Source organism: Triticum urartu, chromosome 3A, assembly GCF_056163025.1.
Source record: "Triticum urartu cultivar PI428250 chromosome 3A, HENAU_Tu73, whole genome shotgun sequence".
In the NCBI taxonomy this organism is placed as follows: domain Eukaryota; kingdom Viridiplantae; phylum Streptophyta; class Magnoliopsida; order Poales; family Poaceae; genus Triticum; species Triticum urartu.
Genome location: NC_141875.1, coordinates 25072115 through 25097278, shown reverse-complemented (window position 1 = coordinate 25097278; position 25164 = coordinate 25072115). Strand labels below are relative to the sequence as shown.

The window sequence follows — 25164 nt, the reverse complement described above, 5'->3', positions numbered from 1 at the left end:
TTATGCTGTCGCAGCAGCTAGGGCACTCCTAGCTAACAAAGTTGGATGCATGTAGCTAGGATTGCAAATGTTTTTTGAAACAAGGTAGGATTGCAAATGTAGCGTGTATCTGTATGGATGGATACGTTATTTGTTCACTTTGCTAATTAAATTGTGATTTCTTGCACCTACAGAAGCAATTGGTAATATATACACGCTTTAGTAACTTAAGAAGCATGAATTAGATTTCGGAGTCTGTTATCAATAACAGATGAAATTGGTGGGAACTTGTCTACTTGGGTAAATGTTTGTTTGTCCACCAATACTTCTGAAAGCATAATGTTGGCAAGGGACTCTCCCAGCATATTGTTAGCCGATGAAGGTATATTTTACCTATACACAGGCGTACTGTGCAAGCTGCTGGAAAATCAAGCCAAGGCAGATAGGTAGAGTGGTGTCACAGCTCACAAGACCTTGCTTGCTCCTAAAAGCTGGTACTATTACCTCCGCCTGAGTTTATTACCCCCCCCCCCCCTCTCTCTCTCTCTCTGTCTCTCTCTCTCTCTCTCTCTCTCTCTCTCTCTCTCTCACACACACACACACACACACATATTTTGGATCAAATTTTTACCATCTATATGACTAACAAAATATAGTATATGCGACAAAGAGTATATTGTTGGATACTCGAAAGAGATTACTCTCGGTATAATGTTTGTGACATATAATTTACATTTTTTAGTTAAGACTGTAGTTAAACTTTAGACCAAAATATGATAGAGCCGAATAAACCCAGTTGGCTGGCATGATCCAGCCTCGTTCTCAGAGTAAATAATCATATCGTTTACTTGCGAGCTATGCTAGTTAAATTGGACGGTGCATCCATTGGATCGATTGTCTGAGAACTCAGTAGCGACAAGACCGGACAAATGAGCTAACGTAGATTTGAGATACCAATTGCCCGTTCAATATTCTATGCCGATGACTAGTTGATGGAGAAGTGTCATATTGTTGTGGCACTATTGCTTCCATGGTTTTGCATTGAGATGGAGATGGCACAGCCAGAACAAACTTTTTGCAGTTAACAATGACTAAAAGCAATATTGTTAGCGCTGAAGGTAAATTTTACCAATACACAGGGGTACTGTGCAAGCTGCTGGAAAATCAGGCTAAGGCTGATAGGTAGATCCAGGATACTCGGAAGAGATTACTCTCGCTATAATTTTTTGACATATAGTTTACATTTTTTTAGTTAAAACTGTAGTAAATTTTAGACCAAAATATGATAGAGCCTAATAAACCCAATGGAGACAGTACACCCCATTGCAAGCAGTTGGCTGGCATAATCCAGCCTCGTTCTTAGAGTAAATAATCATATCGTTTGCGTGCGAGCTATGCTAGTTAAACTGGATGGTGCATCCATTGGATCGATTGTCTCAGTAGAGACAAGACCGAAGAAACGAGCTAACGTAGGTTGAGATACCAATTGCCCGTTCAATATTCTATGCTGATGACTTAGGAGTTGATGGAGAAGTCCTATGCTGCAACAGACAAAAGAAAATATCACTGAAAACAAATTAATTGTGGTGCCGAAGTATAGATGTCTCGTATTGTTGTGGCATTATTGCTTTCATGGTTTTGCATTGAGATGGAGATGGCACAGCCACATCAAACTTTTTGTAATTAACAATGAATAAAAGCTAGTACTACTTAACTAGCCAGTAGCCAAGCAAGGCAACCTAGCAAATGCAAAGTGGTGTTGAGAAACAAAGGAGTGAGTGATGTCGATGGCATCCTTGCTGCTGCCTACACTGTTTCTTGCAGCAATAGCGGTCGCCGTGGAGAGCGAGAGCCTCACCCTGAGGCCAGGATGTCAGGCGAGCTGCGGCGGCATCAAGGTCCCCTACCCTTTCGGCATCGGCACAGACTGCTTCCGCCCGGGCTTTGAGATCGCCTGCGTCAACAAGACGCCGGTTCTGACGGGCGCCACTCAGGTGATCCAGGTGCTGGAGCTCTCGGTGAAGCCGCGCCCGGAAGCTCGGGTGATGCTTCCCGTGGCGTGGCGTTGCTACAACACCACCGACGGCGAGGTAACCCAAGAGTTCGACGGCAGATTGAACATCAACCCGGCCGGCGTGTATCGCATCTCCAACACCTCGAACGAGCTATTCGTCCTCGGCTGCAACACCATCATCTTCACCAACAGCGGGCGGCCTGGCCGCTATGCCCACAGCTACTACGCGGGATGTGTCACCTTCTGCAATGACTCCAGGAGCGCGCGTGACGGCGCGTGCGCGGGCATCGGCTGCTGTCGTGTCGACATCCCGCCGGGCCTCACCGACAACTGGATGAGGTTCTACTCCTTCACACACGTCGACATGGAGTTCAGCCCCTGCGACTTTGCCTTCATCATGGAGAAGGGCTACTACAGCTTCAAGGAGGCTGACCTCCATATGGGCCCCGGCGCCAGCCACAGAAAGATGCCGATGCGGCTGGACTGGGCCATCCGCGCAGCAACGTCAACTCCACCGACTCCCTGACCTGCTCCCAGGCGGCCAACAGGCCAGGATACACCTGCGTCAGTGACCACAGCGAGTGCGTCGACTCCACCAATGGCCCCGGATACTTCTGCAACTGCACCCAAGGCTATGAGGGCAACCCGTATCTCCATAAGGGGTGCAGAAGTAAGCCTTTGTTTCTCCTCACGGAAGCTCTGCATATTTCTGATCTTGGACGTGACAATTAGTTTTCTCTACGTACTTTATTTGCTGTCGAACCGAATGGAAATATCCAGGCCATCTATACGTATTATTTTCTTTCGCGGGGTATCTATTCATATTCTTACTGTGCTAATTATATTACAGACTCTCTAGAAATTTCTAGAAATATGAGCTGGTGGAAAAGAGTATTTTTTTAACACGGTACAATTGTAGATGCCCACAATACACGCACATACAGTAAACCTTATGAGCGCGTGCACGCGCAACTTACCCTATGAGCACCTTCGAGATACTGAGCCTGCATCACATCTTGAGATCAACAAAGTCTTATTGTTAGCACTAATCTTGTCATGATGTATCTGCATGTTTAGTTTTGAGTTTTGCATTTAGTTTAGATGGTCTAGGGAAGTGTATGTAGGGCAACGGTGCTTCAGTTGTGCGTGCGAAGGAGGCAAGATGCTAGGCTGCTGTGTGATGCGGCGAGGATGGCGAGATGCCAACGACAGTATATATGAAGCTACGGTGCTGCCCAAGGCAGCAAGGTCGTGTGATGTAACAAGCACGTGGACAGGCTGAAGTTAGACCGGCCGGCTCGACGGATCAGTACCTTGGAGCCAAGAGAATTGATGTGTTAGTTAGGATGCATGCATGCAAGATTGTTTGCTGCATGTGTGCGCGCGCTAGCTAAGTACTTTACTATAAACTTGTAATATATTATTGGATTTATGGGGAGTCTGTGCATATCGATCGAATATAATGCACTACTTAATTAAGTGAGACCAATGCATACTTGCTGTCCAAAAGCATAGATTTAAGAAGGCGTATGTATATTAGTTCATTGACATGCGTAGCTTAATCAAATCAGACAAAAAGCACAGTTCTTGTCCAAAAGCATAGTTGCTTGCATCTCACCGACCTCACACGGACAAAAATAGCATTTGGTTCAGAAATTAAAACAGCGGTCATATACTTGAGTAATTGGACGACGTACCTTCAACCACGGCAAGTCTTCGCAGTCATGTTATGGTACGTGCTGGACGAAGCTCAGTAGCTGGGGCGCGACAAACGCGACAAACAGGGCCACGAAGATGACCGCCGAGAAGGAACGGCGCGCAGCTCGCCAACGAGCGCCGCGCCCGGCGATAGGAGGCTGCGACCTCAGGAATGGCGCGCATATCGACAACGAACGAAGCGCCGGGCGACGGAGGCTGCGGCCTCAGGAACGGCGCGCAGCTCGCCGACGAGCGCCGCGCCGGGCGACGGAGGCTGCGGCCTCAGGAACGGCGCGCAGCTCGCCTACGAGCGCCGCGCGGGGCGAGGGACGTCGTGGCCGTAGGGTTGGTGCGCAGTTCGCTCACGAGCGCCGCGCTGGGACGAGCACGGAGCAAACCCTCCCGCTTTGACAAGCAAGCAGATCAACATCGCGGTGTTCGCCGGTCGTGGAGGAGCTACTTCTTTGCCTGTGGGGAAAGTGAGTGGATAAGAGAGAAGACGAAACGAGCGGCTGGTCTTTTCCTGCGTTTAATTAAGAGACATGGCCGGCCGGTTTTGTTTAATTGCTGGGATTTTTAATAGAAAAAGGGCATCAGGTGCGATCGTTGGATGAGCGCCACCTACCACGGAGCACGGATGGCAGCATTTTCGGGGAGCAGGCAAGCCTCGCCCGTGTTAGTAGACTTGGTTAGCTGCATGCACGGGTCGTTAGTTGCACAGCCGCGCCCTGACCCTGGAGAGATATGTGGATTGATTGTGTTAGTGGCAAGGCGTGACAGGTGGCTGTTAGTGATTAGTGGAGGTATAGCTGGGCCGTGGCTGACTGCCAATCCTTGTGTATATATACTACTTTGCGTGAATGAAAAAGGGAGGCCGAGACCCCGAGAGGGCAGAAGACAAACAATGTAGTCATGGTGTGCCATTAAAGAAGTGCCTCACGGCAAAGCTAGTTGGCTTCTTCCTTGGTGTGTGTGTGTGTTCTTGTGTTCATAAGAGAAGAAGATAGAGAGAATTGTGAGGGGCAACATGAGAAAGAAGAAGCGGCCCGGAGGTGGCGCCAACAATTCTTCTGCGCATGCACGCATGAGATTAAACCTATGCAAATAAATTAAGTTTCCTATTTTTAGGCATGTATCTTCTTAGTGCTCTGCATCGGTTGACCGGCGGACACTCCAGATGGGTCCCCTTTGGAGCCACAGGATCACGAGCCTTCCCGTCGTGGTTTCTCCCTTTGCCCACTTGTATATTAAAATCCCCGGGATATAGCAGCGGTAGCGAGCCCCGTCAACAGCCGGGCCTCTTGCTTCGGTGCGGCCTCCCTCGCCCCATTCCTCCGTGCCGGCTCCTCGCATCCATCGACGGTGGCTTGCTCGGCGCCGCAACATCCAGCCATCTATGAATGGCATTGCCACATGTAATCTAATAATTTTTTTGTCGACATTATATTGTCACTGATCCATAACTTCATGATGCAGATATCAATGAATGTGTACGGAACTATTCTTGCAATGGCATATGCCACGACACCGAGGGTTCCTACAATTGCGAATGTCGTTCAGGCTACGAAAGTATTGGTGATCCCAAAATATTCCCATGCACTTCAAAATTTCCATTTCCAGCAAGGCTTGCCCTAGGTATGCACGTTAGTTTCACATTAATATATGTACCAGCTATTCCATCATCGACCCTCTCTAATGTTAAGTTTATCTTATTGTGGGTAATTCGTTTTAAATTTCTTAAGTACATCTGCATCAAACTCATGCTAATATTTAAAACCTTGCGATCATTCACACAATCTATTGCAGGCTTCTGCCTAGGCGTATTCACATGTTGTTGTTCCCATCATTGCTGCCGTCATTTTATATAATATTAATCAAATTTAAAGAAAATTGATCTAGAAGAAAAGATAAAACATTTAATATTTTTGAACGGAGGGAATACTGCATGTAGCATGTCATCTTGACGTCATGCTCACACAAGCTTCATACGATAGCTATGTCAAGTGTTGATATTAGCCCACAAGATGATGAAGCAAAACAACCGGTCATGCTCATCTCTCGGACAGAGTGACCGGCCCCGTTGGATTGAATTAACAACTATTACCTCCGCCTGAGTTTATTACTCTCTCTCTCTCTCTCTCTTCTTAACTACAGATTTTTTAGATGAGATAACTATAGATACTCTGTTGTACGCAGTATGCACACTGTAGTACCCACATGGCGTGATATAGAAAAAAAGTGGGCTTAAGTTGTCTTTTTGTTTAATCAGAAATTTAGAATTGAGGATAATAAATATTTTTTACAACTAACTTTACATGCTTTATCGCAGGCATCGGCCTAGGCGTATTCTTCCTGGTTTTTGCGCTGCTCTTAACATTTATAATGCACCAAAAAAGGATGCTTGCTAAGAACTTTGAAATGAACGGGGGTAATATACTGAAAAGGGCCACAGGCCTGGCCATTTTCACAGAGAAGGACCTGAATAAAATCACAAAGAATAGTTCAGAGCCTTTGGGTAAAGGATACTTCGGTAAAGTCTACAAAGGAACTCTCTCTGACAAAACAAAAACCATGGTGGCAGTTAAGTCTTTTATCAAGGTAGATAAAGAGAGAATAGAGGAATTTACGGACGAAGTGATGATCCAATTGAAGATGAACCACCCTAATGTTCTCAAGCTCATGGGTTGCTGCCTCCAGTTGAATGTTCCAATGTTGGTGTATGAATTTGCTGCCAAAGGGAGCCTCAAAGATATTCTCCACGGCGACAAAAAGCAAAAACTCACAGCAGAGATGCGGTTGGACATTGCAATCGGATCTGCCCAAGGATTAAGCTATATGCACTTTCAAAAAATACGACATGGTGATGTGAAACCAGACAACATACTTCTCAATGAGAAGTCGGTACCAAAAATATCAGATTTTGGGCTATCTAAACTGCTTAAACTAGGGGGTGGAAATACAGACAAGGTGATTGGTTGTGAGGGTTACATGGACCCGGTGTTCAGGAACACCGGTCAATTAACGCCAAAGAGTGATGTCTATAGCTTTGGAGTTGTTCTCCTAGAACTCATATCTAGGAAACAAATAAGGTATGGTCAAAGCGGTAGTCTTCTCGTCGAATTCCGCCATATCTATGAGACAGAAAAGAGTGGAAGCACTAGTAGAAAACAAGGCTTTGGTCACGGGGCAGTTTTCACATTAGTCCCGGTTCAGTCAAGAACCGGGACTAACGTGAGCATTTATCCCGGTTCGTGCAGCTAAGGCATTAGTTCCGGTTCACCTGGGCCCTTTAGTCCCGGTTCGTGCCACGAACCGGGACTAAAGGGTGCGATGCCCATTAGTCCCGGTTGGTGGCACCAACCGGGACTAAAGGTTAGACCTTTAGTACCGGTTGGTGCCACCAACCGGTACTAATGGGTTTTGAGGCATTAGTACCGGTTCATGGCACGAACCGGTACTAAAGGTCCCATTTTCAAACTCCCCCCCCCCCCCGAAATGTCAATAAAATAAAATAAAATAAGTTTCCCATGTGATATGTGGTCTACTTGTTGGGAAAATTTACAAATATGAATTTCGACTTTATTTGCAAAATCTCTCTGGAATTTGTAAAATGGGCATAACTTTTGCATACGAACTCGGATTAAAAAGTATTAAAATGATTGTTAGTACGAGAACATGTCATTAAGTTTGCCTCGATTACTGTTGGTGGCTTTGCATAAATGCAAAATGTATATCTCATAGTGGCCTTGTATAAGTGAACGGAGGAGTATGATTTCTTGAAACAACAATCACAATATGTAATCTTTACCTACTTTAGTAAATTATGAAGCATGAATTAGATTTCGGAGTATGTAAGTAAAATGAAAATTGGCGGCAAGCTGTCTACTTGGGTAAATGTTTGTCTGTCCACCAATAATTATGTCAAGAGTATAATGTTGGTTAGAGACTCTTCCACCATATTGTTGGCCGTTCAAGGTAAAATTTACATGTACACAGGGGTAATATATGTAAAGCTGCTGGAACATCAGGCTCAGGTTGAGAGGTAGGAGTAGATTGATGTAGAATCACAACTTGAAGGAGACAAGGTAGTGGATCTGAATCGTCACAACCTTTGGGAGGAGCTCCCTTGGTTTCAAGCCCTTCCTGCAAACTTCCTCTGTTGGTTTTCTCTTCTTCTCCAAAGGAGGCTAATCAGATTTTCGTCACTTGTGTTGGTGGCTGCTAGATTGAAGGTAAGACATCCCCATTCTCTCGCCTGCAAAGATCAAAATGACCCAATGTCATAACCCTAATGGATAGTGGGCTTCACCACATGTTTGGGCTGCCTATAAAATTCTCCATTAAGTTCCCTCAAAGCCTACATGAGATCCCAACAGGCTCCTAGGTCATGTTTAGTGTTTCCATTCACTATTACTTTGGATCAATGTCAAATATTGCTCAGGGGAGATCACCATGAGCTAGAGCAGCTATGCTTTCCACCGTCACCTGGTCCCTGGCGCCTTCGACCGACCATCCTGGTGAGCTACAGTGTGGTTATGTTGTCACAGCAGCTAGGGCACTCCTAGCTAACAAAGTTGGATGCATGTAGCTAGGATTGCAAATATAGCGTGTATCTGTATGGATGGATACATTATTCGTTCACTTTGCTAATTAAATTATGATTTCTTGCACCTACAAAAGCAATTGGTAATATATACACGCTTTAGTAACTTAAGAAGCATGAATTAGATTTCGGAGTCTGTTATCAATAACAGATGAAATTGGTGGGAAGTTGTCTACTTGGGTAAATGTTTGCTTGTCCACCAATACTTCTGAAAGCATAATGTTGTCAAGGGACTCTCCCAACATATTGTTAGCCGATGAAGGTAAATTTTACCGAGTCCCGCTTCGGTACAACCCCCCATCCAAAACGTATAAAGGGCAATATGGACTTTTTTAAATACAAAATTAATGTAGTTTTTCAAGTCTAAACTTTTTTAAATACAAAATTAATGTAGTTTTTCAATTTTGTTTGAAGTTAACTCTTTATTTCATACACCATTGGTAGAAAAAGGGCCTGTAGTCCCGGTTCGTAAGGGCCTTTTGTCCCGGTTCTGGAACCGGGACTAAAGGGTCGGTACTAATGCCCTGTCCCTTTAATCCCGGTTCAATCCAGAACCGGGACAGATGGGCCTCCACGTGGCCTGTGCGCGGAGCCCAGGCAGGAGACCCTTTGGTCCCGGTTGGTGGCACCAACCGGGACCAATAGGCATCCACGCGTCAGCATTTCTGTGGCTGGGGTTTTTGTTTTTTTTTGAAGGGGGGGTTTGGGGGTTTTGGGGGGTTAATTTAGGTGTTTCATATATTGTGTTAGGTAGCTATAATTAATAGAGAGAAGTGTCCTCTCTTATGTCCGTGCTTGGTCGACACTACGTACTATACATACGTATAGAGAGGACTAGACACGCTAGCTAGCTAGTAAGCAAACGAAGGAAACAGAAGATCGTCATGAACATATATGCATACAGAGAGAAGTGATATCGACCACCTCTCCTTCTCCGAGAGATTGGTCGAACAACAAGTTCTCGTATATCTATCCGACACTACCGGCTACATATATACAATAATTATCTCTTACAAATATAATCATACGGACTCGTGGTTCACATAGTATTCTCCGTCTTCAGCGATCAGGTGGTCAAGAAAGAATGCTGACAATTACTCTTGAATTGCTCGCATGCGAGCTGGTGCTAGGAGTTCACCCCGCTTCCGAAACATCTAATTTGAAGAAGGGGGTCAATACATATATATATGAATGAATGAAACTCAACACAAATGATGGTAATAAAATAAAATTGTCAATGTTGTTATTTACGTACTTCATATTGTTCGTCAGAGTACCCGCCCCGCTCACAGGTCGTGTGGCGGATGGACTCGCAGACGTAGTATCCACAGAAATCATTCCCTTGTTCCTGCCACAACCACTTTACAAGAAATAGAGGTCAATCAAACTGATAAGTAAGAATGCTAAATGGTATTGATGAAACTAGCGCTTGAATCACTAGCTAGGAGATGCGCGGAACATGCTACTATAGTACTTACTTTCGGGTGTCTAAATTCCAGCTCCTTCGGCAGTCCCGGAACTTTTCTGGTGAATTTTCTCCAAACCCTGCCGGACAAAGAAAACAATTACTTGATATCAGGAAACGAACAAAGTTGCTGATATGGTGGATAATGATTGATTTAACTTATTTCTTGAGGATTTCAGTCATGTCCGCATACTCCTGGGGATCTTTTCGTTTAGAGTCCAAGACAGTTACTACTCCCCGCTCAAGCCTAATCTCTAGGAGAATATAGTGGTACCTGCGCACACATGCATAACTCATCAATTACATTACTATAACCTGGACTAATATATAAGGGAAACCGAATATGCACAAGACAGTAACACTCACTTGAAGTTGTAAGGAAAGAGTATTATATCTTTGTTTTCATTTTTTTTGAATGATCGTAGCAAGTTGGCCTCGGTATCTTCAGGACGATGTTCAACCTCAGTTGCATCTATGAGATATGTGTTAACGAACCCAATATCACCGATTTGTCTTTTCTTCAATTCGGCGATCTTCAATCTGCATAATATAGTGAGGATAATTATAAATACATGCAATGAAAGAGATGAGCTATATAGAGAGACTTAATGACAGAAGTAGTAGTACTTACAGACAGTAGCAGGTGACCGTTGTTTTATCGAGGGCCAATTGATTGAAAAACTGATAGAACTCCTCAAATGGAATAGGCAACAGTTCAATTCCAACGAGGTCATGCTCCGGTTTAACTCTCGCATACAAAGTACTCCTCCCCTCAGACTCTCTGCAGATTTTCAAGTACCAATCATGTAATCTTCGCATCATCGTTGTTAAAGATTTTTCATCTTTGACGAGAGGCTTCCCGTACTCGTATCTGTGTATCTGCACCTCCATGGGATCATAATGTACATCGTCGGGCAGGTAATCGTCAACATTGCAATAACCGGGCACCATCCTCGGATCGACGATGTCGCTAGGCACCTTGAGCGGGGGGCACGATTGCTTCGCTTGTTCGCTGAGCTGGGCAATTTGTTTCCCAGCTGCTCGTCGTTCTTTCAGCCTTTGATCACTGACTGTACTTCCCAACCACTCCGCTTCGGCCCATGTCTTTGCAATAATGCGCTCATAGTTGCCTTTCGGCGGAGACTTGGGTGGTTTTGCCAGGGCAGCCAGAGTGCGCTTCACTTTCACCGGATCTACCTTCTCCTCCGGAGGTGGATGTCTCTTTGCTTTCAACCCTTTAAACCAGTCATCCACTTCGGTTCGCGCGATCTTCGCGTTCTCCTCCGGGGTCCTCTCGTATGGTAACTTCTGTGGACTCTTCAGAGAAGGACCGAATCTGTATGTCCTCCCGCCTCTGGTTGTACTGCTAGACGCCGGCCAAGCAGACGGAGCGGTTGTCTTCTTTACTTGCTTACGAGGCGGAGGAGAAGGACTACGATGCGCCGGAGCAGCTGCCAGAGCGGCGGCGGGTCTCTTCCGCCCTTGCTGACAAGGCGGAGAAGGAGGAGGCTGGCTGCTCGGGCGCGCCGGCGCAGGCGGAGAAGGAGGCGGAGTGCCGCCACGCACCGGAGAAGGAGCCGGCCGAGGGCCCTGATCGTCACTCGCTGGAGGAGGAGGCGGTGGAGGAGGCGGAGTGCCCTGACTCGCCGGAGGAGGAGGAGGAGGAGGCGGAGGCGGAGGCGTCCAGTTCGAAAGGTTGATGAGCTCCTTCCGCCATAGGCATGGAGTCTTCAGAGCAAACCCCAGCCGAGTCTCCCCTTCACCGGTAGGGTGGTCAAGCTGGAGGTCCTCAAATCCCTCCATTATTTCATCCACCATCACCCTAGCATATCCTTCTGGAATCGGCCGGCAGTGAAAAGTTGCGCCGGGTTCAGTAGGATAAACAGAGCCAACAGCCGCCTTGACCTTCAAATTCATCCATTGCGTCATAAGGTGGCAATTTTGAGACTCCGTGATAGCATCCACGGGATAGCTGGCAGGAGCCATCAAGGCATGCTCCGGCTGAAGCAGCTCGGTGGAAGCCACGCTGCTTCTGCGCTGAGATGGCGGGGTAGCTTCGGGGGAAGCTTCGGCAGTACGTTTGCTGCGATTTGCTTCTCGTTCCTCTATCGCGTCTACCCTTGCTTGCAGCGCCTGCATTTGGGTCTGCTGCACTTTTTTCCTCCTCTCATGGGATTTGTAACCGCCTACGTCCGGAAACCCAACCTTCCACGGAATGGAGCCTGGCGTGCCTCGTGTCCGTCCAGGGTGCTCAGGATTCCCGAGGGCCATTGTGAGCTCGTCGTTCTCTCTGTCTGGAAAGAACGTCCCTTCCTGCGCTGCTTCGATATACTGCTTAAGCTTCCTGACTGGTATGTCCATTTGATTGTTCGTCCAAATGCACTTCCCTATTACAGGGTCCAAGGTTCCGCCAGCCCCGAAGAACCAAGTCCGGCAACGGTCTGGCCAGTTAATTGTCTCGGGTTCGATCCCTTTATCAACCAAATCATTCTCAGTCTTGGCCCACTTAGGCCGGGCTATGAGGTAGCCACCTGACCCCGTGCGATGGTGAAGCTTCTTCTTCGCAGCATTTTGCTTGTTTGTCGCCGACATCTTCTTACTCTTTTCCGATGTCTTGTGGGCCACAAATGCGGGCCAGTGATCTCTGATCTTCTCATATCTGCCCTTGAATTCTGGTGTCTCATTATTTTCGACAAACTTATTCAGCTCTTTCTTCCACCTCCTGAATAGTTCTGCCATCCTCTTAAGAGCAAAAGACTTGATTAATTGCTCTTTAACTGGGTTCTGTGGATTATCCTCTGGCGGTAGGGTGAAATTTGACTTCAGCTCAGTCCAAAGATCATTTTTTTGCATATCATTGACATAAGACACCTCAGGGTCTTCTGTACCCGGCTTAAACCATTGTTGGATGCTTATCGGGATCTTGTCCCTAACTAGAACCCCGCACTGAGCAACAAATGCGTTCTTTGTTCGGATGGGTTCAATCGGTTGGCCGTCGGGCGCGATTGCTATGATCTCAAACCTTTCATCCGAGCTCAACTTTTTCTTCGGGCCTCGTCTCTTTACCGAAGTTGTGCTCGATCCGGAGGGCTAGAAAAAAGAACAAATACTTAATTAATATGTGTACATACCAAAACAATGAATGCATCAATCAGCTAGTCAGCACAGGCTTAACTAATATATATACCTGGCCGAACTCGGTTCGGTCACCGGAGCCGTCATCACGGTCTCCTTCTTGCACCGGCATTGGGTCACCGGAGCCGTCCTCATGTTCTTCTTCTTGCACCGGCATTAGGTCACCGTAGCCATCTTCTTCACCCTCTCCTTCCAGACCATCGGTGTCGTTGAGAAACAACGAGACGGCATCACTTCCTTCTGCGATTATGTCCCTCAACAACGCTTCTTTTGCTTCGTCTCGGGCGGTGTCCATAGTTTCTACAAATATTTCCAACATGGCAATTATTATTCAAACATGACAGATGGATATATTAGTGGCAAACGTAGAACTAGCTACCTAATCATAGTAAGGAATCATATATATTAATTAGTGGCCTCGACGCTGCTTCTCTAGGGTTTGGGGTGGCCTCGACAATGCTTCAAGGGTTTGGGGTGGCCTCGAGAACGCTTCAAGGAGGGGGTAATATCGACCCCCCACGTGTTGAAGCTATCGGGAGGGGGTATATATCGACAACGACGACACTACATCTATGTCCCTCGACGACCCTCGTTCCCAATAAAAAAAAGAGGAAGAAGAAGAAAAAAAAGAGGAGAAGAAAGAATAGAGGAGAAGAACTCCTCTATTCTCTCTCCTCTTTTTTTCTTCTTCCTCTTCTTTTTTTATCCTCTTCTTCCTCTCATGTTCGAGAGAATCGCCGAGGGGTCGGGAGGTTGCCTAGTGTCAAAGGATTCAACAAAACCATGTCTTCATCATTAGGCGAAAGTAACATGTGCATGATGGTACGAAGCTCTCCAAAGTTATTTTGGAACGGAGTCCTAGATAGGATAATTCGCTTTTTGGTACAAAGTTCAGCAAGAACCTTCCAAATATCGTTATTTGGAAGGCCTTTGCTGAAATTCATACAAGAAGGCAAATTATCCTATCCGGGACACCATTCCAAAATAATTTTGGAGGACTTCGTCATGCCCTGGTTACTTCTGGCTAATGATGAAGCCATGGATTTCTTCAATACTATGACACTAGGAAACCTCTCTCGACCCCTCGGCGATCCTCGACCCCTCGAACCCTCGACGACCCTGGAACCCTCGACCCCTCGGCGATCCTCTTCTTCCTCTCATGTTCGAGAGGATCGCCGAGGGGTCGGGAGGTTGCCTAGTGTCAAAGGATTCAACAAAACCATGTCTTCATCATTAGGCGAAAGTAACATGTGCATGATGGTACGAAGCTCTCCAAAGTTATTTTGGAACGGAGTCCTAGATAGGATAATTCGCTTTTTGGTACAAAGTTCAGCAAGAACCTTCCAAATATCGTTATTTGGAAGGCCTTTGCTGAAATTCATACAAGAAGGCAAATTATCCTATCCGGGACACCATTCCAAAATAATTTTGGAGGACTTCGTCATGCCCTGGTTACTTCTGGCTAATGATGAAGCCATGGATTTCTTCAATACTTTGACACTAGGAAACCTCTCTCGACCCCTCGGCGATCCTCGACCCCTCGAACCCTCGATGACCCTGGAACCCTCGACCCCTCGGCGATCCTCTTCTTCCTCTCATGTTCGAGAGGACCGCCGAGGGGTCGGGAGGTTGCCTAGTGTCAAAGGATTCAACAAAACCATGTCTTCATCATTAGGCGAAAGTAACATGTGCATGATGGTACGAAGCTCTCCAAAGTTATTTTGGAACGGAGTCCTAGATAGGATAATTCGCTTTTTGGTACAAAGTTCAGCAAGAACCTTCCAAATATCGTTATTTGGAAGGCCTTTGCTGAAATTCATACAAAAAGGCAAATTATCCTATCCGGGACACCATTCCAAAATAACTTTGGAGGACTTCGTCATGCCCTGGTTACTTCCGGCTAATGATGAAGCCATGGATTTCATCAATACTTTGACACTAGGAAACCTCTCTCGATCCCTCGGCGATCCTCGACCCCTCGAACCCTCGACGACCCTGGAACCCTCGACCCCAAGACGACCCTGAAATAAAAAGAGGAGAAGAAGAAAGGAATATCTAGAGGAGAAGATCGAAGAAAAAAAAAGAAGAAAAAAAAGAGGAGAAGAAGAAAGGAATCTTCTCCTCCTCTTTTTTTTCTTTTTCTTATTTATTTTTCCCCTTCTTCCTCTCCTCTTCTTCTCCTTTCTTCCTCTTCTTATTTTCCTTTTTCCTCTCCTTCTTTTTCTTCTTCTTCCTTCTTTCTAGCTAGATATATAAAACTGTTCTAAAAATGTAAGTTTTGCATATATACATGGAAAAAATTGTTATCGGGGAGGGAGTATATTGACCCCCCCCCCTCGACCCTCTTTTACTTCTTCTTCCTTCTTCCTTCTTCCTCTTTTCTTCTCCAACACAAAACACATCTCATCTCATTTCATCCAAAAATAATTCTTTCCATATGAACATACATACATTTACTTTTTTTCTTAAATGTTACATATGAACATTTTCTTAAATGAGCATATGAACATTTTTTTAAATATTAATGAGCATATGAACATACATATCAACAAAAAATAGACCTTTTTCTTGGTAACAAAAAAAAGCAAAAACGAGCATTATATACACAGCATATACAGAGCATTATACAGTGAACATACATACATACATACAGTGAGCATATACATGCATGAGCATTATACGGCGACGGCGACGATGGTTGGCGGTGGCGCGCGCTTACGGATGACGTGCGTGGACGGCAATGAGAAGGAAAAGGGGAGGAGGCAGGGGCTCACAGCGCGGGGAGGGGTCGAGGTCGCCGGCCGGAATCGGTGCGGGCGACGATGACGGCGTCGGCGGGGGCGGCGGGCGGCTTCGGGGCGGCCTGGCGAGAAGGGGAGTTCAAGGCGACGGCGGGGGCGGCGAGGGCCGGCGCGCGGGGGCGGGACGGGGCAGGGGCAGGGCGACGGCGACGAGGAGTGGGCGGCGATGGCGAGCACGGGGCAGGGGCGCGGGGCGACGGCGACGGCGAGCACGGGCAGCCTGGAGGCGTCGGGGGCAAATGGTCGATGAGAAACTGAAAATTTCCTAAGTCCTGCTTATATACACAGAGTATTGGTCCCGGTTCGTGGCATCAACTGGGACCGATGCCACCTTTAGTCCCGGTTGGTGCCTCCAACCGGGACCATAGGTCTCTTTTCAGCAGCCGAAAGGGCGGGAAGGAGAGGCCTATGGTCCCGGTTGGTAGCACCAACCGGGACTAAAGGGGGGCATTGGTCACGGTTGGTGACACGAACCGTGACCAATGCCCCCTTTAGTCCCGGTTGGTGCCACCAACCGGGACCAATGGCCTTGTGCTGCCCCACGCCCAAAAGTTTAGTCCCGCCTCGCTAGTTGAGAGGGCTCGAGAGTGGTTTATAAGCGCTGCTGCGCCCACCCTCCCGAGCTCCTCTCAACTGCAGGCTTTCGGGCCTAATCTGTCACTGCAATGCCTGTGGGCCTACTGGGCCTGCTGCGGGCCTGAATCCTGGCCCATGGTAGGGTTTCTAGTCGTATTCAGGCCGTGGTGGCCCAGTAGGTGGCATTTTTTTGTTTTTTTGTTGCTTTATTTATTTTCATTTGTTTTTTGCTTTATTTTTTAATAATTTATGCTTTTAGTTTTAGAAAAATTATAAACTTTTTGTTAATGCCATTAGTTTTCAAATTTGAAAACACTTTTTTATTTTTTTTGTCTTTTTGTTGCTTTATTTATTTTCTTTTGTTTTTTGCTTTATTTTCTAATTCTTTATGCTTTTAGTTTTAGAAAAATTATAAACTTTTTGTTAATGCCATTAGTTTTCAAATTTGAAAACACTTTTTTAGTTTTTTTGTTTTCTTTGTTGCTTTATTTATTTTATTTTGTGATTAACTTTACTATAAAAATAGTTTTTCCTGTTTTTTATTTGTTTTTTGCATTATTTATTTTCTTTTGTTTTTTGCTTTAATTTTTAATTCTGTTTGCTTTTAGGTTAGCAAAATTATAAACTTTCTGTTAGTGTCATTAGTTTTAGAAAAATTATAAACTTTCTGTTAGTGCCATTAGTTTTCAAATTTGAAAACACTTTTTTAGTTATTTTGTTTTCTTTGTTACTTTATTTATTTTATTTTCTGATTAACTTTACTATAAAAATAGTTTTTTCCTGTTTTTTTGATTTGTTTTTTGCATTATTTATTTTCTTTTGTTTTTTGCTTTAATTTTTAATTCTGTTTGCTTTTAGGTTAGCAAAATTATAAACTTTCTGTAAGTGCCATTAGTTTTAGAAAAATTATAAACTTTCTGTTAGTGCCATTAGTTTTCAAATTTGAATAGTTAAAATTTGAATTCTTTGAAAATTGTTTGAATCACAAGTTTGTGATTAACTTACTAAAAAATGAGAATAGATGCGCCTATAGAGAAAATTCAACCTAAATTCCTAGTAAATTTGTATGAATTTCAGAGAAATTCACTATGAATTTAGGTTAAACTTTTCTCTATTAGGGCATCTATTTTCACTTTGAGAGGAGCTCAACAAGGCAGAGAGGGAAGGGCTTATAAACCGGTGTGAGCCCCCTTCGGTTGGCGAGGTGGGACTAAACTCTGCCCGCAATGAGGACCAACCCTTTAGTCCCGGTTTGTGGCACAAACCGGGACTAATGGTCATGGGCCAGAGGCGAGGAGCAAAATTATAAACTTTCTGTTAGTGCCATTAGTTTTAGAAAGTTGAAAGTTGGCATAGGCCAGGGACTAATGGTCATGGTATTATGAGGGCCGAACCATAAGACATGAAAGCATTTCAAATAAACTCTGAAAAATTTGAAAGTTGGGATGGTATCATAATTTCACCCACATAGCATGTGCATGTACAAAACAGACAATGGTAGCATGTTCGTGTGTTACAAAGTTGCGGGAGAAAGTCTTCACTTTTTCTTCGCTTGTGTCATTTGCTTATTGCGCCGTAACCATGGATAATCTTCATTGTTTATCAGGATGCTTGGGCCAGCCTTGACATTGAAGGGAGGAATTTCATGAAACTTTTCATAATCTTCAGACATGTCTGTCTTGCCGTCCACTCCCAGGATGTCCCTTTTTCCTGAAAGAACTATGTGGCGCTTTGGCTCATCGTATGATGTATTCGCTTCCTTATATTTTCTTTTTCTTGGTTTGGTAGACATGTCCTTCACATAGATAACCTGTGCCACATCATTGGCTAGGACGAACGGTTCGTCAGTGTACCTAAGATTTTTCAGATCCACTGTTGTCATTCCGTACTGTGGGTCTACCTGTACCCCGCCGCCTAACAGATTGACCCATTTGCACTTAAACAAAGGGACCTTAAAATCAGGTCCGTAGTCAAGTTCCCATATGTCCACTATGTAACCATAATATGTGTCCTTTCCGCTCTCGGTTGCTGCATCAAAGCGGACACCGCTGTTTTGGTTGGTGCTCTTTTGATCTTGGGCGATCATGTAAAATGTATTCCCATTTATCTCGTATCCTTTGTAAGTTAATACAGTCAAAGATGGTCTCCTGGACAACAAGTACAACTCATCACAAATAGTGTTGTTGTTGGAAATATGCCCTAGAGGCAATAATAAAAGTATTATTATTATATTTCTTTGTTCATGATAATTGTCTTTATTCATGCTATAACTGTATTATCCGGAAATCGTAATACACGTGTGAATACATAGACCATAATATGTCCCTAGTAAGCCTCTAGTTGACTAGCTCGTTGATCAACAGATAGTCATGGTTTCCTGGCTATGGACATGGGATGTCATTGATAACGGGATCACATCATTAGGAGAATGATGTGATGGACAAGACCCAATCCTAAGCATAGCACAAGATCGTGTAGTTCGTTTGCTAGAGCTTTTCCAATGTCAAGTATCTTTTCCTTTGACCATGAGATCGTGTAACTCCCGGATATTGTAGGAGTGCTTTGGGTGTACCAAACGTCACAACGTAACTGGGTGACTATAAAGGTGCACTACAGGTATCTCCGAAAGTGTCTGTTGGGTTGACACGGATCGAGACTGGGATTTGTCACTCCGTATGACGGAGAGGTATCACTGGGCCCACTCGGTAATGCATCATCAAAATGAGCTCAAAGTGACCAAGTGTCTGGTCATGGGATCATGCATTGCGGTACGAGTAAAGTGACTTGCCGGTAACGAGATTGAACGAGGTATTGGGATACCGACGATCGAATCTCGGGCAAGTAACATACCGATTGACAAAGGGAATTGTATACGGGGATGATTGAATCCTCGACATCGTGGTTCATCCGATGAGATCATCGTGGAGCATGTGGGAGCCAACATGGGTATCCAGATCCCGCTGTTGGTTATTGACCGGAGAGTCGTCTCGGTCATGTCTACCTATCTCCCGAACCCGTAGGGTCTACACACTTAAGGTTAGGTGACGCTAGGGTTGTAGGGATATGTATATGCAGTAACCCGAATGTTGTTCGGAGTCCTGGATGAGATCCCGGATGTCACGAGGAGTTCCGGAATGGTCTGGAGGTAAAGAATTATATATAGGAAGTGCTGTTTCGGCCATCGGGACAAGTTTCGGGGTCACCGGTATTGTACCGGGACCACCGGAAGGGTCCCGGGGGCCCACCGGGTGGGGCCACCTGCCCCGGGGGGCCACATGGGCTGTAGGGGGTGCGCCTTGGCCTACATGGGCCAAGGGCACCAGCCCCAATAGGCCCATGCGCCTAGGGTTTCCATAGGGGAGGAGTCCCACTAGTGGAAGGCACCCCTAGGTGCCTTGGGGGGGAGGGAAACCTCCCCTTGGCCGCCGCCCCCTAGGAGATTGGATCTCCTAGGCTGGCGCCCCCCTAGGCCCTCCTATATATAGTGGGGGAAGGAGGGCTCTTGAGACAGGCCTTTGGTTGCCTCCTTCTCCCTCTCCAACACCTCCTCCTCCTCCATAGTGCTTGGCGAAGCCCTGACGGAGTACTGCAGCTCCATCACCACCACGCCGTCGTGCTGCTGCTGGAGCCATCTTCCTCAACCTCTCCTTTCCCCTTGCTGGATCAAGAAGAAGGAGACGTTACGCTGACCGTACGTGTGTTGAACGCGGAGGTGCCGTCCGTTCGGTGCTAGGATCTCTGGTGATTTGGATCACGTCGTCTTCGACTACATCATCCCCGTTCTTTGAACGCTTCCGCTCGCGATCTACAAAGGTATGTAGATGCATCCGATCACTCGTTGCTAGATGAACTCATAGATGGATCTTGGTGAAACCGTAGGAAATTTTTTGTTTTCTGCAACGTTCCCGAACAGTTGTCACCTCTGAGACGTGTTTCCAACCAACTACTGAAAGTCCTGATGTGTTCACATGTAATCCAGTCGTCGCACTGCTCCGGGTGTTTGGAGCGCAGACTGTTCTTGTGTTCATCGACATACGGGGTCACCAAGGTAGAGTTTTGTAGAACTGTGTAGTGTGCTTGAGACCAAGAATATCCGTCCCTGCATATTATTGAGTCTCTTCCAAGAGTGCCTTTTCCAGTCAGTCTCCCCTCATACCGCGATTTAGGGAGACCTATCTTGTTAAGGCCAGGAATGAAGTCAACACAAAACCCGATAACATCCTCTGTTTGATGGCCCATGGAGATGCTTCCTTCTGGCCTAGCATGGTTACGGACATATTTCTTTAGGACTCCCATGAACCTCTCAAAGGGGAACACATTGTGTAGAAATACGGGCCCCAGGATGACAATCTCGTCGACTAGATGAACTAGAACATGCGTCATGATATTGAAGAAGGATGGTGGGAACACCAGCTCGAAACTGACAAGACATTGCGCCACATCACTCCTTAGCCTTGGTACGATTTCTGGATCGATCACCTTCTGAGAGAGTGCATTGAGGAATGCACATAGCTTCACAATGGCTAATCGGACGTTTTCCGATAGAAGCCCCCTCAATGCAACCGGAAGCAGTTGCGTCATAATCACGTGGCAGTCATGAGACTTTAGGTTCTGAAACTTTTTCTCTGGAATATTTATTATTCCCTTTATATTCGACGAGAAGCTAGTCGTGACCTTCATACTGAGCAGGCATTCAAAGAAGATTTCTTTCTCTTCTTTCGTAAGAGCGTAGCTGGCAGGACGGCATGCCGTCTTTTTCGTGCAAATGTTGCAGGTCCTCCCGTGCCTCAGGTGTATCTTTTGTCTTCCCATACACGCCCAAGAAGCCTAGCAGGTTCACGCAAAGGTTCTTCGTCACGTGCATCACGTCGATTGAGGAGCGGACCTCTAGGTCTTTCCAGTAGGGTAGGTCCCAAAATATAGATTTTTTCTTCCACATGGGTGCGTGTCCCTCAGCATCATTTGGAACAGCTAGTCCACTGGGACCCTTTCCAAAGATTACTAGTGTAAATCATTGACCATAGCAAGAACATGATCACCGGTGCGCATGGCGGGCTTCTTCCGGTGATCTGCCTCGCCTTTGAAATGCTTGCCTTTCTTTCGACATTGATGGTTGGTCGGAAGAAATCGACGATGGCCCAGGTACACATTCTTCCTGCATTTGTCCAGGTATATACTTTCAGTGTCATCTAAACAGTGCGTGCATGCGTGGTATCCTTTGTTTGTCTGTCCTGAAAGGTTACTGAGAGCGGGCCAATCGTTGATGGTCACGAACAGCAACGCCTTAAGGTTAAATTCCTCCTGTCTGTGCTCATCCCACGTACGTACACCGTTTCCATTCCACAACTGTAAAAGTTCTTCAACTAATGGCCTTAGGTACACATCAATTTCGTTGCCGGGTTGCTTAGGGCCTTGGATGAGAACTGGCATCATAATGAACTTCCGCTTCATGCACATCCAAGGAGGAAGGTTATACATACATAGAGTCACGGGCCAGGTGCTGTGATTGCTGCTCTGCTCCCCGAAAGGATTAATGCCATCCACGCTTAAAGCAAACCATACATTCCTTGGGTCCTTTGCAAACTCATCCCAGTACTTTCTCTCGATTTTTCTCCACTGCGACCCGTCAGCGGGTGCTCTCAACTTCCCATCTTTATTTCGATTCTCACTGTGCCATCGCATCAACTTGGCATGCTCTTCGTTTCTGAACAGACGTTTCAACCGTGGTATTATAGGAGCATACCACATCACCTTCGCAGGAACCCTCTTCCTGGGGGGCTCGCCGTCAACATCACCAGGTTCATCTCGTCTGATCTTATACCGCAATGCACCGCATACCGGGCATGCGTTCAGATCCTTGTATGCACCGCGGTAGAGGATGCAGTCATTAGGGCATGCATATATCTTCTCCACCTCCAATCCTAGAGGGCATACGACCTTCTTTGCTGCGTATGTACTATCGGGCAATTCGTTATCCTTTAGAAGCTTATTCTTCAATATTTTCAGTAGCTTCTCAAATCCTTTGTCAGCCACAGCATTCTCTGCCTTCCACTGCAGCAATTCCAGTACGGTACCGAGCTTTGTGTTGCCATCTTCGCAATTGGGGTACAACCCTTTTTTGTGATCCTCTAACATGCGATCAAACTTCAGCTTCTCCTTTTCACTTTCGCATTGCGTCCTTGCATCGACAATGACCCGGCGGAGATCACAATCATCGGGCACATCGTCTGGTTCCTCTTGATCTTCAGCAGCTTCACCCGTTGCAGCATCATTGGGCACATCGTCTGGTTCCTCTTGATCTTCAGCAGCTCCCCCCGTTGCAGCATCACCGTATTCAGGGGGCACATAGTTGTCATCGTACTCTTCTTCTTCACCATCTTCCATCATAACCCCTATTTCTCCATGCCTCGTCCAAACATTATAGTGTGGCATGAAACCCTTGTAAAGCAGGTGGGAGTGAAGGATTTTTCGGTTAGAGTAAGACCTCGTATTCCCACATTCAGTGCATGGACAACACATAAAACCATTCTGCTTGTTTGCCTCAGCCGCTTCGAGAAACTCATGCACGCCCTTAATGTACTCGCGGGTGTGTCTGTCACCGTACATCCATTGCCTGTTCATCTGCGTGCATTATATATAACTAAGTGTCCAAATTAATAAAAGTTCATCATCACATTAAAACCAAAGTGCATACATAGTTCTCATCTAATAACATATAGCTCTCCAGAGCATCTAATTAATTAAACCATACATTGAAACTATGTAAAACATTTCAATGCGAAAACAAATGCGATCATAATCGCAACCAAGGTAACAATTGATCCAACGGCATAATGATACCAAGCCTCGGTATCAATGGCATATTTTCTAATCTTTCTAATCTTCAAGCGTATTGCATCCATCTTGATCTTGTGATCATCGACGACATCCGCAACATGCAACTCCAATATCATCTTCTCCTCCTCAATTTTTTTATTTTTTCCTTCAACAAATTGTTTTCTTCTTCAACTAAATTTAACCTCTCGACAATAGGGTCGGTTGGCATTTCCGATTCACATACATCCTACATAAATAATATCTATGTCACGTTGGTCGGCATAACTTTCATAAACAATAAATAAACCAATAGTTATAAAGATAATATATATATACCACATCCGAATCATAGACAGGACGAGGGCCGACGGGGGCGGATACCAAAACCATCACACTATATAAGATGCAATAATAAAAGTAAGAAAATAATACAAGTATCTATGTAAACATGCAAGTAAGAATATTTTTCCTTTCAGAAAGAAGATAAAACAAGAGGCTCACCACGGTGGTGCCGGCGATGAGCTCGGCGCGGGTGATCGACGGCGGTGAAGACGGGGACGGGGCGTGACGGACCGCTAAACCTAGACAAATATTATGAAAAATGGAGCTTGGAGGTCGAGCTTGGAGAGGAGAAAGCTTAAGTAGTGTGGCTCGGACATTCCATCGAACACCTTGTGTGCATAGGAGGTGAGCTAGAGCACCACCAAGCCCTCTCCCCCTTGGCCAGAGAAAAACAGAGCACTGGGGTGCTCTGCTCGTAAGCGAGGGGTATATATAGGCACCTCATTGGTCCCGGTTGGTGGCATGAGCCGGGACTAAAGGGGAGCCTTTGGTCCCGGTTCAAGCCACCAACCGGGACCAATGGTGGTGGGCCAGGAGCGACGCCCATTGGTCCCGGTTCATCCCACCAACCGGGACCAAAAGGTCCAGATGAACCGGGACCAATGGCCCACGTGGCCCGGCCGGCCCCCTGGGCTCACGAACCAGGACCAATGCCCACATTGGTCCCGGTTCTGGACTGAACCGGGACTAATGGGCTGAGCCGGCCTGGACCAAAGCCCTGTTTTCTACTAGTGCACACAGTATATTTTTTATACATGTCAAATGTATACATTTCTCTATACATTAATAAAATTGTCCTACACATGTTTAACATTCTCAAATACATGATTAACATTTTTATGAATGTATGCTTGATGAATACTTTTTCTCATACATTGTAAGGTTTCCGTATATATTAGGAATACTTTTATACATATTTAACATATTTAAATATATGATTAACATTTTTTAATGCGTGGTCAACATTTTTCTAAATTGGTGTTTTGACTTCCAAATTTTTTAATGCATGTTCTACTTTTTTCATATAGACACAAAACGTTTTTATATATGTTTATTTCTTTTAATACGTGATTAACATGTTTCTAAAATGCATGTGTTTGATGACTACTTTGTTTCATACCCATTGTACATATTTCTTGTACACCAGGGACATTATTTTATGCATGTTTAACATTTTCTGAATGCATGATACAATTTTTTTAAATGTGTGGCGAACACTTTTGCAAACTGAAAGGGAAAAAGGAAATTAAAATAAATAAAGATAAAAAATAGAAACAAACATAAAAATAGAAAATATAAACTATATGTTGGAGGGGTAAATATAAACTAATAAAGTAAAGAAAAAACCGAACGTTACGTTATGATGACATCAGAGATTATGGGCTGGTCCGCGAACTGGCTGCCTGCAGGCGAGGCGAGACATAATAGTCGCGCCCTCGTTTTGGTGGGTTGCAGGGGAATCTGCCAGCGTTAAGCCGCCGCCGGCGGCGGCCATGCCTCGAGTCGCGGCGCCACCTCCCTCCGGCGCTGCGCTGCTGCCGTCGTGAGCCGCGTGATCGCATGGCCTGCCACGGCCACGGGGCATCGCCCGCTCGGCGGCGCCGGTGGTCAGGGCGGGAAACGCGGGGCCGCGGCGGCGATGTCGAGGGAGGGTAACGCGCGGCAGGGCGATCTGCGCCCCGCCAGGAGCAGAGCCGTGTTCGCCGCCGCGTCTGTTGGCCCGTGAAGAAAAATG

General features: G+C 45.8%; 1 pseudogene; it reads left to right on the top strand.

The window, feature by feature from the left end:
• Positions 1-1624: 1624 nt before the first annotated feature.
• LOC125546527 (wall-associated receptor kinase 5-like) lies at positions 1625-25155 on the top strand (annotated as a pseudogene).
• The last annotated feature ends 9 nt before the right edge of the window (positions 25156-25164 follow it).